This window comes from Mustela nigripes, chromosome 5, assembly GCF_022355385.1.
Source record: "Mustela nigripes isolate SB6536 chromosome 5, MUSNIG.SB6536, whole genome shotgun sequence".
NCBI lineage: Eukaryota > Metazoa > Chordata > Mammalia > Carnivora > Mustelidae > Mustela > Mustela nigripes.
Genome location: NC_081561.1, coordinates 147,205,357 through 147,223,524, shown reverse-complemented (window position 1 = coordinate 147,223,524; position 18,168 = coordinate 147,205,357). Strand labels below are relative to the sequence as shown.

The 18,168-nt window shown below is 47.6% G+C and overlaps 1 long non-coding RNA gene across 1 annotated transcript in view; it reads left to right on the top strand.

Annotated features, from left to right (window-relative positions):
- LOC132017532 (uncharacterized) overlaps positions 1-17,942 on the top strand; it is a 34,918-nt gene extending 16,976 nt beyond the window's left edge. The window contains exons 2-4 of the long non-coding RNA XR_009404316.1: positions 2,164-2,302; positions 4,579-4,655; positions 17,883-17,942. This is a non-coding gene — a long non-coding RNA (uncharacterized LOC132017532). The remainder of the gene's footprint in view (positions 1-2,163; positions 2,303-4,578; positions 4,656-17,882) is intronic.
- Positions 17,943-18,168: the final 226 nt, after the last annotated feature.

Below are 18,168 nucleotides of genomic sequence, written 5' to 3'. Positions count from 1 at the left end.
ATGTGCCAGATCACAGAACCCCAGAACGTGAGAATGTGCCAGATCACAGAACCCCAGAACGTGAGAATGTGCCAGATCACAGAACCCCAGGACGTGAGAATGTGCCAGATCACAGAACCCCAGGACGTGAGGATGTGCCAGATCACAGAACCCCAATCTTCTCTTTCTACCCCTGAGTCTTCTTATTGGGATGAGAGTAACTGCGGCTTCTAATGGCCCAACGGAACGCGGGACAGAAGCGCGCCGCAGGTTTACGGCCTGCCAGCGGGGCTCCGGGCGGGTCGGGTCGGGCCCGCGGCCGTTCCTCGCCGGTCCCCGCTGCGCGCTCATTAGCACCCACTGTCCTTAATGGCTTCCTGTGGCTGGATGTTTACTTGTCATTTGTTGTCGCCTTTGTCTCCGCGCTACTGAACCGCGGGCTGGCGGCGACTCTCCTTTCCAGCCTTGCAGTTGCTCCTGGGGGTGAACAGGCGCCCCCGACGCCCCCCGCCCCGCGCGCACCTCCCGGCGCCCCGCATGCACCCCCGCGGACACCCCCACTTCACCGCCCCCTGCATGGGCCCGGAGCAGCGCCAACCCTGCGGGCTTCCTCGTCGGCACCAACCCCCTCCGCGCCGCGCCGCGCCCTGCACTCCACGCACCGCAAATAACTGGCATTTCCGCACCCCTGCATGCACCCCGCGCACCGCCCCACGCCGCGCAGCGCGCCCGGGCGTGCACCTGGGGCACACACGTGGCCCTGCCGGTGCCTCCCCAAGTGTCCCCCATTCCCGGCGCGCACGTACCTCGCGCTCCGGCGCCTCCCCAGTAGGATTGAGGGCAAGCTGGGAGCGGGGCTGAGAAGCCCTGGACAGGCACGCCCGTTGCCGCAGCGTTCCGTGTGTCCCCTTGCAAATGTGCGACCCAGGAACTGGGGGCCCCGGACCCTGCAGCCCCTCTGCCCTGCGTAGGTGGAAGCAATGGCAGACCCCGTCAGCCCCTCAGGGACACGTGAGACGCAGAAAGGCCGTCAGGAGGGGACACCCCAACACCATGCCCCCCAAGCCCCTACACCCTGAGGGGCTGCTTTCTGTACCCTCGCAGGCACAAGTGATGACGCGCACGACGGACGCCCCTGTCTTTTCAGGGCCGTTCTGTTCCGGCGGAGCCCCAGCAGCAGCCTCGGCGGGTGAAAGCTCTTCCTGCCCAGGGAGGAGGGAACCTACCCGGGGGGCCACCGCAGCCTCCGCCCAGATCGACCTCACCTAGTGAGGAGCTGCTTTAGAAACTGGACGGAAGACATTGTGTGACTTGTGCTGACGTCAGTTACATTCGCATCATCATCATCATCATCATCCCCCCCCCCCAAAAAAATCCCCCAATCTCTTTAGAGCCCCGCACTTCCTGACTTGATTCTCCTTGAAGGGAACACAGGGGATCCACCCCAGAGTTAAAAATCTCTGCGCTAACTAGTTCTTCTTCTAAAGAAGCTTCTCCAGGTATCCAGTTCTGCTTATCAACCGAACCAGGCCTTATCAGTGTGACAAGCCCTCCCAGTTTCTAAGAGAGGACATTTAGAGGACGGGAGACTCCTGGTGCGTCATTTATTTCATTTATTACCACACCGGCCTGTTTCTAGGTGACAATTGGTTTATAGGGTGTGGTAATTCCAAAGTCCCCCGGCAAAGGGAGATGGAATTAGAAATGGAATTGTAGCAGACAGTTCTCTTGATCTACTTCCTCTCGCAGCTCTCAAGGCTCTTTCTCTTTCTCTTCTTTCTCCATTCCGTCCTGACGGCTCTCTTCTGCTTCCCCTGCTTGTCCAAAGAAGTCTCCTAGGTCAGCTCCTAGCTGCTATCACTGAGGACAGAAGGAGGAGGAGAAAGAGAAGGAGGAAAGAAAAAAAAAAAAGCACAGTTCACTTCCCTTCAAATTGTTCCCTTTAATTCTTAAATACAAATGAGCCCCTGGAGCTTAGGGACAAAGACTTTCAAAGGTATTACTCTTGCCGGGTCAGAAGTTACTGTTGAAAAAAAACCCTTTCCTAATTAGATACCTGTCAAGTGTCCACGTGTTAGACTCTGAGGCTTAGAAATGGAATTTTAAAGTCCTAATTATCTGCTGACTCATAATTTGCCACTACAATATCACTGAAATACAATTATTGTTCTCTCTGAAAATAAGATTACAGAGTTGCCGAAGGAGCCGGCCAAATGCGGACCCTTGAAGAGCGTGAGCCCTTGTGAGGAGTTCTGGAAGCCGATTCAGGAGGAAGCCCGAGGAACAGAAATCAAACAAAAGCTCTAGAACATAAAATTTAAAAGTGTGTATTTTTCCTATTTGTTTCTTCTGGATTTTGATAAGTGTTTTCAGTGTTTAGCACTTAGTTCTGGGAAGTAGTGATGTCATCTGCCTTCCGGTTAGTTTAACCTTACAGGTGGGGTGTTTTTGAAACTATGTTGATTTCAGTATAATTTTTTAAATAAATGGGCCCTGTAAAATTGTACTTATGGGGTTGATATTTCCTTTAGTGAACTAACCTCCGTGACAGCAATCATCAAGAACCAAATCCAAATCGCAGAGTCAGAACACTGCACATTTTTTCCCTTGGGACCTGGGCGGCCTCTCTCACCAGAGTGAGGAAAGTCATTTCGATAAATGCTGGGCGTGTCCCTCTTGCTGAGTCCTTTGCGCAAAGACATGTGATAAGTCGCCGGGGGATGAAAAGCCCGCGTTCTCAAAAAGTGTTTGAGGTGTGAGAACATGGGATTTTAAAGCAGGGCTGCAAGAAATTTTGTGAGTTAAATCTACTTTGTCGAGTCCCGGAACAGCAGTCATACCCCACCGTGGGTTTCATCCCAGCGGTATCACGGACGCTTACGGAAGCACAGCTGTTACCTGTGCGGGACGCCAGCGAGGGGAGAGTGCGTGAAACCCGGCCTACGCCGCTGGGTGGCTCGTGGTGCATTCAGATGGATGGGTTGGATCAAGAAGCCCATGGAAGAGCTTCATGGGGTCCTTAGATGAATGCTACCTTCTCTGAGGTCTGTAGCGCTCCAGGGTGAGCGAAGTCCTCCCGGATTCTTGCCTAAGCGTTCCTTAAACGCTCAGCATGCCAGGCACTGGTGTAGGCGGTGCTGGTACTCAGGGAACATGACCCACTGATATTTACCCATTTTCCTTTGGGCAAAACGCTAACACGAAATATGTTTAGGTGAGCACCATCTCCTATTAACTATGCATTCACATTACTACCTCGTGTGAATATTCTAGACTCTCTTCCCTAACCTGTGCTCTGGGTCTTACAGACAATGTGATCTTTCACTTTACCCCCAATATTGTTATGTGCTGTTTTCATAAAAATGTCTAAAGATGTTTTGTTCCAACTTGCAGATTGCTTCCATGATTTGTGCATTTAACCCATTTAACAAAGAAAGTCAACTTCCAGAGAAGATTTAAACATTGTTAGTAAAGTAACTTTTTTTTTAAGAACAGAAAAATTCAAGGGCAAATTGTGGCGAGGTGTGTTGGAGCAAAAGGGCCCGTCACTTTTTCATGTGCCCATGGAACTCCCAAAGAGCGAAGCGTGGGGCGGTGTGGGAAGCCTGTTGAGAAAGCGCCTCCCTCTGGGAATTCAGGGTGAAGTGCCGGAGCTCCCCCAGTGAAAGGACGGACAGTTTGGAGCCTGTCATTGGGGGTATGAATGGCTTCTGGCTGTTCACGCTGACCTGCCCAATTATATACGTAAACGGAACTTAAAGCCTGGGAACTCACAGACTGTGGATCTTTCTGAGTGCACACAGAAACCGGGACATCTGAATGAAGGCTTTAAATTAGAGATAGAAGGAATAAAAAAAATCAAAACAATGGTTCTCACTCTTGAGAGCAGATACGTGTGCAGGTGACCTAGGGAGGTTCTGTGGTGAGTCGGGAGGGGTATCTGTTGTCAGAACATTTCTTTCCACCATTAGCAAGTGTCCCGTGTTTCCTAATAGATCATGTGATGAGGCATCCCACACATGGAAATCTGTCATCACCTGTAATCATAGAGCTGTTGCAGTCGTGAGACTAGACCTCCGTACGAGATGTCAAGTTAGCCACCTGTTCATAAACATTCACAAAAGGAAAATAGTAACATTTTCTGGGACATGCAGGACCTTGTTCCAAATACAAATGCTGTTTGCCAAAATTTTGGAATATTTAAATGCTACATATAAAATGTGTTTTTTGTCTCTACCAAAATAAGTTTAGTTTTTCTTGGAATTTTAAGGATTGAAACATCCTGATACCATTTTTGATTTCTATACAGTGATAAATAAAAAAATCTACCAGCACTTGTGCATATAAAAAATAGTATTAAATATGGAAATACCAGAATAAATTTTGAAAGAAAGGACTGTAAATTTCCAGTTTTGTGCCAAAAGGATGAATTTATTACTCAAATGTTAAACTTGATATTAAATATTAAGCAATGTATCCCGATGTGAATTCATATTTTATTCTATATATAAGGTAGTGGAAATTTATAATATCAAATGCTTCATTGTGTTACTACATAAGTAGGTGAGTCCTTGATAACTTTAAAGTATTTCTTTCCAGTGTCTACTCCTAGACCCTGGGCTGCTCCTAAGACAAGAGAAACTCGGCTGATGGTCAACGCCGATCAAAGGGAAGAGGTAATGTTTCTCATATTGATGAAAAATGTATTTTCTAACACGCTGTTTCAAATACACTAGGGAATATTTTTTGTGTGCTTCCTATGCTCCAGGATTTTTAGTTACTTAGAATTAAAATATTCATTTCAACCAAGTGGCGAGTGTAACAAACATGTTTACTTTTTTTTTTTTTAAGGATTTCATTTATTTATTTGAGAAAGAGAGAGAATGAGAGAGAGAGCATGAAAGGGAGAGGGCTGAGGGAGAAGCAAGCTCCCTGCCGAGCAGGGAGCTGATGTGGGACTGGATCCCGGGACTCCAGGATCGTGACCTGAGCCAAAGGCAGTTGCTCAACCAACTGAGCCACCCAGGCACCCCACATGTTTACATCCTTATTTTTACTCAAAGTAATGCTTTGTGTCCTCCAAATGCTTCTTACTTGGGTGACCTAAAAGAGGACAGTCATGGTCCCTGCCCCTGAGACTGTATCTGGGGAGATAAAACCCATTAAAAGCGCACAAGGAGAGTAACAAAAGCACCAGGAGGTGATTTTTTTCTCCACAGGTTTGGAGAGGAAGAAAGTAAGTTATGATTGTTCCTTATTCTATTAAATCAGGATGAAAATGAGCAAAGGAGTTTCTTTTTTTTTTTTATTTTTCAAATTAATTAATTTATGTATTTGACAGAGACAGAAAGACGGTGGAGAGAGAACACAAGCAGGGCGAGTGGGAGAGCAGGAGTGAGAGGCAGGCTCCCCGCTGAGCAGGGAGCCCGATGCGGGGCTCGATCCCAGGACCCCGGGATCATGACCTGAGCTGAAGGCAGAGGCTTAACTCACTGAGACACCCAGGCATCCTGAGCCAAGGCGTTTTCTGATATACAGCAGGTTTAGCGTGGTCTGCAACGGTTTGCTTTTCCAGATAGGAGAGTACCTGTCCCGGTGCATGGTGTGTGTCTGGTCTCCTGAGCTGGTTTTAGCTGCTGTGGCTCTTGAAAGTCACTGGCTAGGGTCCCAGGGGTTGGGCGCGTTTCTTTCGCTGGTGCGGTCCATTGTTCTTCCTCTGCTATTCTGTGCATGTCCATTCCTTCCCCGAGTGGTGTTTTGCCTGTTATTCCAAAGCTAGACGGCAGAGTTTGGAAATTAAAGACAGAAGGATCTAGGATAGAAATATAGGATATTATGAAATGCATTTTTGTGCCTGCACGTTACGGGTTAGATTTCAGCACTCAGGTAACTCCTTTGCCTTGGTTCATAGTGCCGGATTTTGTGTTATTGTTGCGTATTTGCACCTGGCAGCAGTAGTGGAGGGAGAGCTCCACCTTGGCATAAGAAAATCTGGGTCCAACTCCTCGTTTGTTCCTTTAGAGCGGTCTGAGCGTGCCGTCAGCCCCTTGAGTTCTCTAGAAACGGTGAAGATGGCGTCTATTTTGCGAGCAGAACCCAGCATGAAAGTGCCTGCCACAAATCCGCTTAAATTAAGACAAAAATGAAGACTGTATGCTGTTTAAAGTATGTTTTGTTTTGTTGTGAATCATTGCATCATTCTTTTTTCTAAACAACCTGGTAGGCTGTGTCCTGAACTTTTCCTTGACCAGAAAATCGTTGGGGGCACAGCCAGCCACAGCACACCGCTCAGCGCGCCCTCCTGGACGAGTGGAGGAGCGCTGGCCCTTCGCGCCTGGGCGCAAGGAACACATGGCTCTCAGTCCGCTAGACGGGTAGCATTGGGGCCTTCGTCAGATGGTTGGAGACGGCTGAAAGTTGAATTTGCAGCCAACATTTGTCTTATGTACGGCATCTCTGTAGGGAAGACCACATGGCCTCATGATTCCAGACTCAGAAGTTCCATTTAACACCTTTCTATCAAGATAAGTCTTACATATTGAACTAGGAAAGATGGTTTTCTCAATTAATGTTAGAAGTGTGGAGCTTTTGGGAAAAAAAAAAAAATCACTATCTGCCTGAAAGTAAGGCTTCAGTGTCTGTGGAGAAATTGAAGAAATTACAACTGTCTTTGATGCGAATGATCTCTGGCCACTCCCTCTATTCAAAGAGGAGCTGAAAGCACACTGTGCACACACCCATGCATGTGTACAGAAGCAGTCCTGCTTCTGTACTTACAGAATTTCATGCCCGTTCTAAGGCAAAGATGAAAATGTCGTTCCCTTTGCAAAAAAAAGCTGGACTGAGTTAGTAAAGCTCTAGAAACTTCTACACTAGGGAGATGCAAACAGGTTTACCTGAGCCTGGGAAGACACGTGTAAGGGGAGAGTAAGCGTCTTCAGAGACGTGGGGTTCTCAGGTGGGTTTCATATTATTTCATATTCCAAAAAGCATATTTCAGGTGTATTTCATGTTTTTCCCAAGTAGATTCAGACACCAGACTAGGGCCCAAGGGAGGGAGTTACAAAGAAGTAAATTTCGTTCAATATGAGATGGCGTGTTTTTAGTGACTAAAGGTGAACCCTTGCTCCAGGCTGTTTGTGTAACGTGGAAGTGTGTAAGCCTGAACTGGGCACCACCACCACCTTTCCGCTGTTCTACTACCTTCCCACACCCCCACACCAGGGATTTTGGTTTTTGAGAGAAGTTTACTTAGGCAGATGCTAATGTTCCTCCCAATTCAAAGTGTATAATCATCTGGATACAGAGAGAAAAACAACTAGAAAACAACACAGGATGTGAAAAACAAACATACTGTACAGAAAACTATTCAGAAGACTGAGTATAGATGCTAGTTTATAAACCTGAAGCCACACTACACATGCAAACACTTGTTAATGTGTAATGAGTTTTTCTTTTATTTTTTTTTTAAAGATTTTATTTATTTGTCAGAGACAGAGGGAGAGAGAGCGAGCGAGCACAGGCAGACAGAGAGGCAGGCAGAGGCAGAGGGAGAAGCAGGCTCCCTGCCGAGCAAGGAGCCCGATGTGGGACTCGATCCCAGGACCCTGGGATCATGACCCGAGCCGAAGGCAGCTGCTTAACCAACTGAGCCACCCAGGCGTCCCTGTAATGAGTTTTTAAAAAAGATTTTATTTACTCATTTGACAGAGTGAGACAGCGAGAGAGGGAACACAGGCAGGGGCAGTAGGAGAGGGAGAAGCAGACTTTCCGTGGAGCAGGGAGCCCGATGCGGGGCTTGAGTCAGGACCCTGGGATCACGACCCGAGCAGGAGGCAGACGCTTAGTGACGGAGCCACCCAGACACCCCTGTTAATGTGTAATGATTAATTGGAGTTTTCCATTTTATAGCTTTTTAGGAGATGTTGATATTATTTTATAGATTGAAAAAAATCACTGCTAAATTTAAGTCAGGCTGATTTTGCAGGCATCGATGTGCACTATCCCAGTGCCACGGGAAAAGGCTCCAGAGAAGAGACTAAAAATTAAGTGTCCTAATTAAATAGTACACTACGGAAAAAAAGGGTTTAAGCGTATATATTTCTGGAAGGTTTATGTATGTGAGAGAGAACAAGTACGCGTGGGGGAGGGTAGACGGAGAAGGAGGAAGAGGACCTCCCTGAGCACCGAGCCTGACCCTGAGACCGAGACCGGAGCCCGAACCAAGACTCAGACGCTCGACTGACGGAGCCACCCAGACGCCCTCGGTTCTTAGCTCAGACTAAAGCAATAAGATGTAGGCGGGGCGAACAGCAAAAATAGTAACAGTACATATTTACTACGACATGTCCAGCGCCGCGCCTGGATTATACCAATTAATCTTCACACAAACCCTGCGACACGGTGTACTGCTGTTTTTTAGTAAATCCGTTTTGCAGATAAAGAAGTGGAAATTTAGGACAATTAACAACTCACTCGCACAGGGCACCCAGTTAACATGGCATGGACCTTGAATCCAAACCCAGCCTATCTCCAAAGCCTGTGGACCTTGCCATGCCTATCTCCGGCACAGCACAAAGTCACCAGAGAACATGCAGCAGATGCACAGAGAAGCCCTTCCTTGTGACCAGGGAGCAACAGTCCACCAATTTCGTTATTAATGTGCATTAGTAAAGTGACATAAATTACATCCCAAGAAAAGACAGCTACAGACCAATATCTCTCATAATCATAAATGCAAAAATTCTCAACAAAATAGTAACAAATCATACCCTCCAAAACATAAAAAGAATTATATACGATAACCAGTTTGGATCTATCCTGGGTATCTAAGGCTGGTTCAACGTTTCAAAATCAATTGATGTATTTCAGTATGTCAACAGACTGTAAAAGAAAAATCACACGATCCTATCAGTAGACGCAGAAGAAATAATTGACAAAATCCAACACTCATTCATGATTAAAAAAAAAAAAAAACCAACCCTCTAAGTAAAGTAGAAATAGAGGGGAATTTCTTCAACTTGATAAATATCTACAAAAACATGCAGTTAAGTTCACACTTAATGGTGAGAAACTCAAGGCTTTCTCACTAGGATCAAATACAAGTACAACTCTCCTGGAACTAATCAGTCATTAGAGTATAGTTGCAGGATACAAGGCTAATATACAGAAGTCCGTTCCGTTGTTTTACCATAGGCCAGGAATGAACAAGTAAACTTTGTGATTAAAAACACAATACCGCCTCGGTTACAGCGTCCGTGGTCCCGAAAGATGGCGGGGCGAAGTGTTGGTCCTCGCAGACGGAGCGTTTCAGGCGCTCCACTCCCGCCGCGCGTTCAGCAACCTGCAGCATCTAGACGGGACCTCGTAGCCAGGGAGGAAGAATATAAGCGCTTGAATGCAGAATTAGAGACAAAAACAGCTGATCTGGTTCGACAAGCTGAGGAAGTAATAAGAGATCACCAAGAAGTACAATCAAGGCCGGTTTCAACACAAATTAAATCCTATGAAAAGGAAGAGAATTGCAGTTTAAGAATTGTTTGGGACGCCTGGATGGCTCAGTGGGTTAAGTGCCTGCCTTCGGCTCAGGTCATGATCCCAGGTCCTGGGATCAAGCTCCACATTGGACTCCTTGCTCAACTGGGAAGCCTGCTTCTCCCCCTGCCTGCCACTCCCCTTGCTTGTGTTCCCTCTGTCTCTGTCTCTCTCACTCTCTCTGACAAATAAATAAAACCTTAAAACACACACACACACACACACACACACAATACCTTTACAGTAGCATCCCTGCAACACACACCCAGAAAAAAAATAAGAAATAAATACTTAGGTATTAGAGTTAGGTATACGTCTTACAAAATATGGATAAGTTCTATATGAGGAAGACTACCAAGTTCTGACAAACAAAGTCAAAAGAACGAAATAAATGGAGAAAGATACCATGTTCCTGGATAGGAAGACTCAGTAGTGTCAAGATACCAGTTCTTCCAATTGGTCTGTAGATTCAGGGCAATCCCAAGCAAAATACCAGCATTTTATCAATAACAACAAGCTATTTCTGAAGTCCATATAGAAAGTGAAAGACCCAAGAATACTTAATACAATATTGAAGGAGAAGAACTCGGACTGACACTACCCTCCGTCAGTACTTAACTCGAAAGCTACGGTATGGAAGACAGTGAGGTCGTGGAGCAGAGCAGACAGACAGATCCGTGATCCGGGGAAGAGAGTAGAGAGCCCAGACACAGACCCACATGAATTGTCGTGTCAGCAGTCTGGAGCAGAAGCAATACAATGGAGCAAACAGAGCCTTTGCGACAAGTGGAGTTAGAACAGCTGGAGATTTGCATGAAAAAAAAAAAAAAAAAAGAAAGAATCTAGACACAGACTGTACACCCATCATGAAAGTTAACTGGATGCATTCTATACTTAAATCTAAATGCAAAACTGTAAAACTCCTAGAAGAGAACGGAGGAGTAAACCTCTACGTTCTGGTGTGGTGATGACATTTTAGATACAACACCAGAGGCATTGTCCACAAAAGAACTAATTGATTAGCTGGTCTTTATAAAATTAAGAACTTCTACACTATGGGGTGCCCAGGTGGCTCTGTTGGTTAAGCATCTGACTCTTGATTTTGGTTCAGGTCATGATCTCAGGATCGTGGGATGGAGCCTTGCATTGGGCTCTGTGCTGCACATGGAGCCTGCCTGAGACTCTCTCTCTCGGTCTCTCCCTCTGCCCCTCCCCACTTGTGTTCTCTTTCCCTTAAAACAAACAGAACAAAACAAAAAAAGCTTCTACTCTGAAAGACAATGCCGAGAGAATTTAGAAGACGATCCGTAAGATGGGAAGAATATATTTGCAAAAGACACACCTGATAATGGACTATAATCTAAAACATCTTATGATCTCATAAGACTCAAGAATATAAGAAAACAATCCAATTTAAAAATGGACCAAAGACTGTAAGAGACCCCCTCACCAAAGAGATACACAGATATAAACTAGGAGAAGGTGCTCTGTATCATACGACGTTAGGGAAATGCAAAATCAAGCAATGAGATACCACAACACACTGATTAGGGTGGCCAAAACCTGAACACCGACAGCACTAAATGCCGACAAGGTTGTAGAGCAAGAGGAGATCTCATTCACTGCTGACGGGAAAGCAAAATGGTGCAGCCACTGTGCAAGACAGTTTGGCCGTTTCTTACAAAATTACACACGCTCTCGTCATATGATCCAGTAATCATGCTTTTCATTAGTTACCCAAAGGAGTTGAAAACTTACATCCACAAAAGCCTGCACACAGATGTTTATAGAAACTTCATTCATAATTGCCTAAACTTGGAAGCGACCAAGATGTCCTTCCGTAGGTGAGGTCCCTTCAGGCAATGGAATACGATTCCGTGCTAGAAAGAAATGCACTATGCAGCCACAGAAGACATAGAGGAACCTTAAATGTGTATTATTAAGTGAAAGAAGTTAGTCTGTGAAGGCCACATACTGTGTGATTCCACCTATAAGACATTGTGGAAAAGGCAGAACTATGGAGACAGTGAAAAGTTCAGTAGTTGATGGGGGGTGTACAGGGAACAATGGACTGAGGAGAGAGGAGTTCTAGGGCAGTGGAAATATTCTGTTTGATATGATGACGTTGAATATATGTCACTCAACCCCCAGAATGCCCAACCCCCGGAATGTACACCATCAAGGGTGCCAAGACAAACTATCGATTTTGAGTCAAAGTACGCTCATCCTTAGTAACCAACGTACCTCTTTGGTGAGGGTTGTTGATGAGGAGGAAGCCTCTGGGACGTCTCTGCACCTCCCTCTCAATTTTGTTGTGAACCTAAAACGCTCTAAAAACAGTCTTCATTAAATACAAAACAAAACGACAAACCATAGAACACACGATGATACGTATGTTGAAAATCAAACGACTACTTTCTAAACTTTCCAATTAAAAAAGACGGTATAATGGGACTCTGAAGTTTGCCAGTCCCTTCCTAATCATTGCTTTTTGCTAGATGGAAGTATTTTCACAGAAACCTTTCTGCAGAAGGACCCTTCAGGTGAATGCGGAACTCGGTGGGTGCAGCTCGCACCTAGCTGTGAGAAAGCCTCCTGGCCTTTTATCTGGCCCTTGGGTCTCTGTTGGCCACGGAGCTCCTGTTTGGTTTGCTTGCATTAAGGCAAACACATCTTTGACTCAACATCGTTACTCAGCTGGCCAAGGAGGAGAGTGTTCACAGAAAGGCGAGAAAAAAATAAAACTGAAATGAGGCAAGACCGTTTTTAACAGGAGAAGGAGAAGTGCCACTTGAAATTACATCCAGAATGAATTTGAGGTGATTGCTCCAACAGTTTGTCAACAGCGAAGACAGACAAGTGGAGACAAGCCGTGCTTTAGAGGAATCACAGTGGAGGAAATTAAAGAAAAGTGGGGGAAGGGGGGGATGTATCTGTGGATTCCAGCGTGCCCAGATTGACAGTTTGGGCTGGGTAGTTTCACATTTTCTTTCTAAAACCATGTGGCACAGAGTTGTGGTTTTTATCGGCAATGTGCTCCAAGAGGGTGCGTGACCATGGTCGCCAGTGCGAGGGGCTGCGTGAAATTTCAGTACCCGGCCTTAATTACTTGAACTTCAAAAATCCTGGAAAGAATGCCTTCGAAATACTGAAACCAGGTCCTGTGGTTTGGGGGCAGCTCAGGCTCGTGTGGCCATAGGACCCCTCTGAGCCACCACTAGCCACCTGCCAGAAACTCAGACAATGGAGCTTTGAGAAGAGTGGGCTGGGGCTTTGGCTCGCCACAGAGCATAAATGTCTTGCGGTGGGAGCTGCCCCCTTTGAAGTCCGGTGTCAGGTTGCTGGTTGAATTATGTCGGGAGTTCACTTTCCACTGATCACCAAACACTATTTTATTATCATGGTTTGACTTTTGTATTTTACCAAATAGTTCCGCACAGACCTTGCCTTTCAGAGACGGAGCAGCTGGGCTTTCCACGGCTTGGAAGCCACTCAGAAGCTCTAGGACGAGCCCGTTAAGTCCTGTTGCTGCAAATCAGCCTCTGTCCAGCCCCTTCGCCTCTGGACACGGCACCAGGGACCAGGGCACGGTACTCGAGTGGTGAGAAGATGGTCCACCGCACGGGCGTGGGAGTATTAGCAAATCCGGACGTTCTGGGCCTGTGCAGGGACAGATTCTGCCCCGTTATCAGACACCATACACCCAATCCCTTACCACACACTGGGTCAGCCTGAGCCCTGACCAGCTCAGTCCCTACTGGGAAGTTCTTAGAAATGCAAATTCTCTGTGAAACTCTGGGGTGGGCCCAGTTGTCTGTCTGTAATGAGGCCCCTGGGATTCTGATGCAGCTGGAGTGTGAGAACCAGGCCCTCCGCAGGAGCCCCCGCTTAGGGTTTTGTGGTCTGGATTAATCCTTTGGCTCTTGGGTCTGCTAGAGAGGGCCTGCCCCACTCTAAGTAATGACCCCAGGGCTTGCGTCTGAAGGCAGGTGTTGTCTACCTTGCACAGGGGACAGAGGCTGGGGTTAGCGGTGGGGACCGCACCCATGCCTCGCTGCAGCACCCTGACAAGCCACCAGGCGGCCTGGGCTCGGAGCTCGTTCTTCCCTGGCAGGGGTGGATGTGCCCTGGCTGGGAACCGGGTGACCAGCGGCACATCTGTGAGAAATTCATTTGTGATTAAGCTGTTCTGCTCTGCACTGAGGCTAGCTAGGACTTCATTAGCCCCGAACCCAAGCCCCTGGGATCCAGGGGTGAACCTGCTAAGGGGCATCTCCTACCGGCCTGGCCTGGGGAAGCCGGGGGAGGTGCACAAGCTTTTGTGTGAGTCGGCTGTTTAGCACTTCCTAGAATTTGGGTCCCGGGCACACGGAACACAGGGCAGGGACCAACGCTGGTTCCTGGAGGAGCTGGCCGGTGCCCTGCACACAATGGGCATGCCCGGTGGGCTTCCTTCCGCGGCTTTGACCAGCCGGGGCGCGCAGAGCCCCTGCGCCACGGAGGAATCCCAGCGAGCTGTCGGAGCACGCGGCTGTCTTCAGAGCTTGCTGCGCCGGGCAGGTGACTGAGACCGGGGACCCGTCTCCTCACCCTCCGCAGCACGAGATTCAGAACTGGTGCCCGTCAGGCTCCAGACCCCCGTCACTGCAGGTGAGCGGGGGAATTCGGCGGAGCGCAAGGAAGGGGACGCCAGGAGAGCCAAACACGGGAACGAGGAGCCTCTGTGACCCCTCGTGGAGAATGTTAGAGATTTCCTAAAAGGGAGATTGTGGAGGCCCCTCGGCCAGCTCAGGGCCCCGGCACGGCCACGGCACGCCGGAGAATGGACAGACGACCGGTTTTCAAAGCTCCAGATCTGAACCTCCGTGTTCCGACTCGGAATAAAGACCGTCTCCCAGCAACGTGTTCGTGGGCATAAAGCAGGTGCCAGGTAAGAGTCACGGACTGACTGGAGGACTCCGAGGGACAACCAAAGATGTCACGGAGCTGGTTCCGTGAGGCAGACAGAGCCCCAGCTCGAGTCCTTGGAAATGAGCGTCGTGGTTCTGGGCTCCGAGCCCGGGCGGGAGCCGCCAGGACGGGGTCCAGAGCAGCAAGGATGGGCGGCAGGCAGGAGTCTGTCGCGTGCCCGCCTGTGCAGACATCTGTAACCTGGCTGCCTGGGCCGGCAAAGGCCGTTCTCCCTGGAGGAATGTCCAGGGAGACATGAATGTGGACTTGGAGTCCCTGGGACGCTACCCTCACGAATTCTTCCCAATGACGGCTTTCCCATTCAGTGTTGTGTCCCCTTTGTGAGCAAATAAACAGAACCTGCTTCCTGGGAATGAGAAGGTCCGGATCTACTGATCAGATTTCAGAAGGAAACCACCACTGGAAACCACCACCTCAACCAGAACTGCTTGAGGATCCGGAAGAGTCTTTGGTCCGGAGTCTTTTGGTCCCAGCAGCTGCCTCGTGGTCTCCGCACCTGTACGTGCAGTTGTAGAGAATTCCTAATCCCCTGTGCATCCTTGGGGGATGGGTGACCCCTGACAGCTCTGTTCACTCCCAGTGCTGGCACACAACTGAGTGTGGGAGCCTCTGTTGGGTCTTGGGAGCACCTGCCTTGTCCTCTCACATGGTGCACCTGCTGATGGAGAATTTGGACGATGTGTGTGCTGCTGCTTTGGGGAAGAATGAGCTGCCGAGTATGAAGTACCCGGGTATGAAGTATCAAAACTTTGGTCTTGACTTGTCTCTTTTGTCCCAGCTCCCACACGATGTCAAGAGTTGTGCGGGCCTTTCCTTCAGAACATATCCAGGGGAAGCCACAGATGAGTTCTGCCTGTATCAGAACTCTGTGTAGACGGAGACATACTCCAGAGTCCGGGGACTCCAGAGCCAGGTGGGACTACCTGCATCCAAGCCAGGCTCATCTCTTGTCCAAATCATTGCCCTTAGCTTCCAACACACCCATAGAGTCTAGTGTTAACACAAGGGCCAGACTAGTCCTGTGTAGGGTTTTAGACATTTGTTGCTGTGTAGTAAGTGCCCTGAGTTTAGTGGCTTCAAATGACATTATTATTTGTAAGGATCAGTTGGGGCTCAGGTGGAAGATTCTTTTGTTGGTCTCCCCAAGGCTTAACCATGCAGCTGCATTCAGCTGTGAGCTGGACTGACTCCAGTCCCTCCAAGATGGCTGTAGACCTCTTCTCTCTCTCTCTCTCTCTCTCTGCCTCTTGCTCTCTGTCTCTTTTTACCTCCATTTCTGTCTCTATCTTTGTTTCTGTGTCTGTCTGTCTCTGTTGCTCTCTCTGTCTCTCTCTGGTTTTCTCTCTCTCTCTGGCAGGGCCACTGTTTACTGAGTGGTGACTGTCTTCTAAGAAGAAGGAAGCAGAAACAGATCATTCTATTGGGACCTGGGTTGGAAGTCCCAGAATTTCGCTCTGTCACATTCTGTGAGTCAAAGCAAGTCACAGGGCTGCCCAGATGCAAGGGGAGGGGACACCCATCCCACGTCCTCCCAGGAGCAGCCACAAAGATGAAGAGTTGGGCTGCCAGAGACACAGCCCGCTCCTGTGAACATCCTTGAAAGACTCCGTGTGCTGTAGGAGCCAATGAGACCCATTTATTTGTTTGTCTGTCTGTCCGCCTCCCTTCGCTGGACTGATTTTCTCGGACAGGCATAGCTTTTCTTTTGTTCCCGATTGTCCTCCATGCCCAGAGCAGTGCCCGTGAGTAGGAAGAGCTCAAGGAACATTTGTTGAGTGAGTAGAGGAGAAATACATAAGCACATTCAGATAAAGTCATATGCGTGCCTTCAGCTAACTGCCTGTGTTTAGAAGCATGTGTGCAGGTAAGAGAGTTTCACAGCACAATCAGTCATGGAGTATGTGAGACAGAAAGTACTGCCCTGGATCCGACTTGAGCTTTTGTGTTTAGAGCAAACATGCTGTCTGAAGAAGACTGCGTGGGCTCCTCCTGTGGGGCCAGCCGCTCCCAATGAGGGACACACTGTGGCAGGCCCGTGCTTGCTGATGGGCGGTACTAGGGAGCCCAGGCTGGGCCTGTTCAGTCCCAGGATCTACCAGAGAAGTTCCTTCACTCCCAACGAACTAGTCCTCAACCTGTCAATCTGTCATCTCCCCTGGTACCTTGTTAACTTGTGAATTCCTATCAAGTGAGTCTTCTGGTTGGTAAACAAAGATACACCAATTTGTAGATTAAAAATATATTGGAATAATATGGCAGCAACATATTTTTAGCTTTGATGGATGTGCAGTGCTGATTTTTTCCCTTTAATCGCCTTTGTTTGGCGGGAAGTGGTGGATTAGGCCCCAACATGAAGTTAGTCTGTTCACAGAGCAGCACAGATGCCACCGCTGTTCCAGAAGCTTAGTCCCTGGCACTTTGTTCAACAACAGAGCCCTCAAGTCTGGGAGGGGACCCTTAGTTGTCACACCACTGGAGAGATATCTGCTCATGTTTTCAGTAAGATGAAAGAAAAAACATGTCACGGTGACATCGCATCCAGGGTCGTAGTGAGGAGGGATTCGCATGTCTAAATGTCAAGGGCACATAGGAATGTGGGAATGCGTTTTTGGGAGACCATTACCTGGCCATTGTCTCCTCTCTCTCTCGGTGCCGAAGCCTTCACAGTTTAGCTGCAAACTACCAGCCCACCCACATATCTACACACTCCGTTTTAGTAGACGCTCATTGTTGAAATCTTCATGTTACTTAAACCTAAATGGAAGCGATATTTGTTGTGGGTTTATGGGGAATAATAAAACTTCTCAAACTTCAAAAATGCAAAGATAAAACAATCACCGTTATATCAACTACAGACTAATTTGACTTTGCACACTTTTAATGAATCTGAAATTACAAAAAATATGTGGTCAGATTTTCTAATCATAAGTTATTTTTCTTGACAGCCTGTCGGCTCACTCTTATTTTGGCCAGAACCTGTGCTGAAAGCATATTTAGATCTCTTGAGGAGCAATAAGTAATACAGCTTTGGATCCTTAGTGCTATGTTTTACAAATCTTGTCAATCACTAATATTGACATAAAAAGACATTTTCAAAAACAAAAAATAATTTTCCTCTAAAAATGTTACAAAATTATATACATTTTTGGTGCCTTATGTGCAGGCATTGTTATATGTGTGAATCTAGGCCGATAGAAGGACTGTATTTATTCGAGTGGGGATAGTTATTTGAATTACCAAATATATATGTAAAAGTATGTTTTTCACTCCAGAAATATCAAACTACATAACATCTCCAAATAAGAGGTGTTTTGTTTTTGCAAAATGTTTTTTCCGATGAGGGCTCTGTCCACTGGAGTTGCTGCTCACGGGACTTGACCTCTGGATGTTCTTTATAGGTTAGGGGCTCTTCCTTGGAATCAGCTGCCCATCCACCCCAAGCCCAGGAGGGATCTCAGCAGCCCCTTCCCAGGGTAAGCGACTCTTCTGTGTGGCCTTGAAATCTGAAGGTTATCAATCAACTTGATAATTAAACCTGGACTCAATGTGGTGGAAAATGTGATTCCTTCTGCAGATATCATCTGTAGAATCTGTGTGTGTGTGTGTGTGTGTGTGTGGGTGCGTCTATCTGTGTGTGTGCATGCCTGTGTGTGTGTGTGTGCGTGCTGAGATTGTGTATGTGAA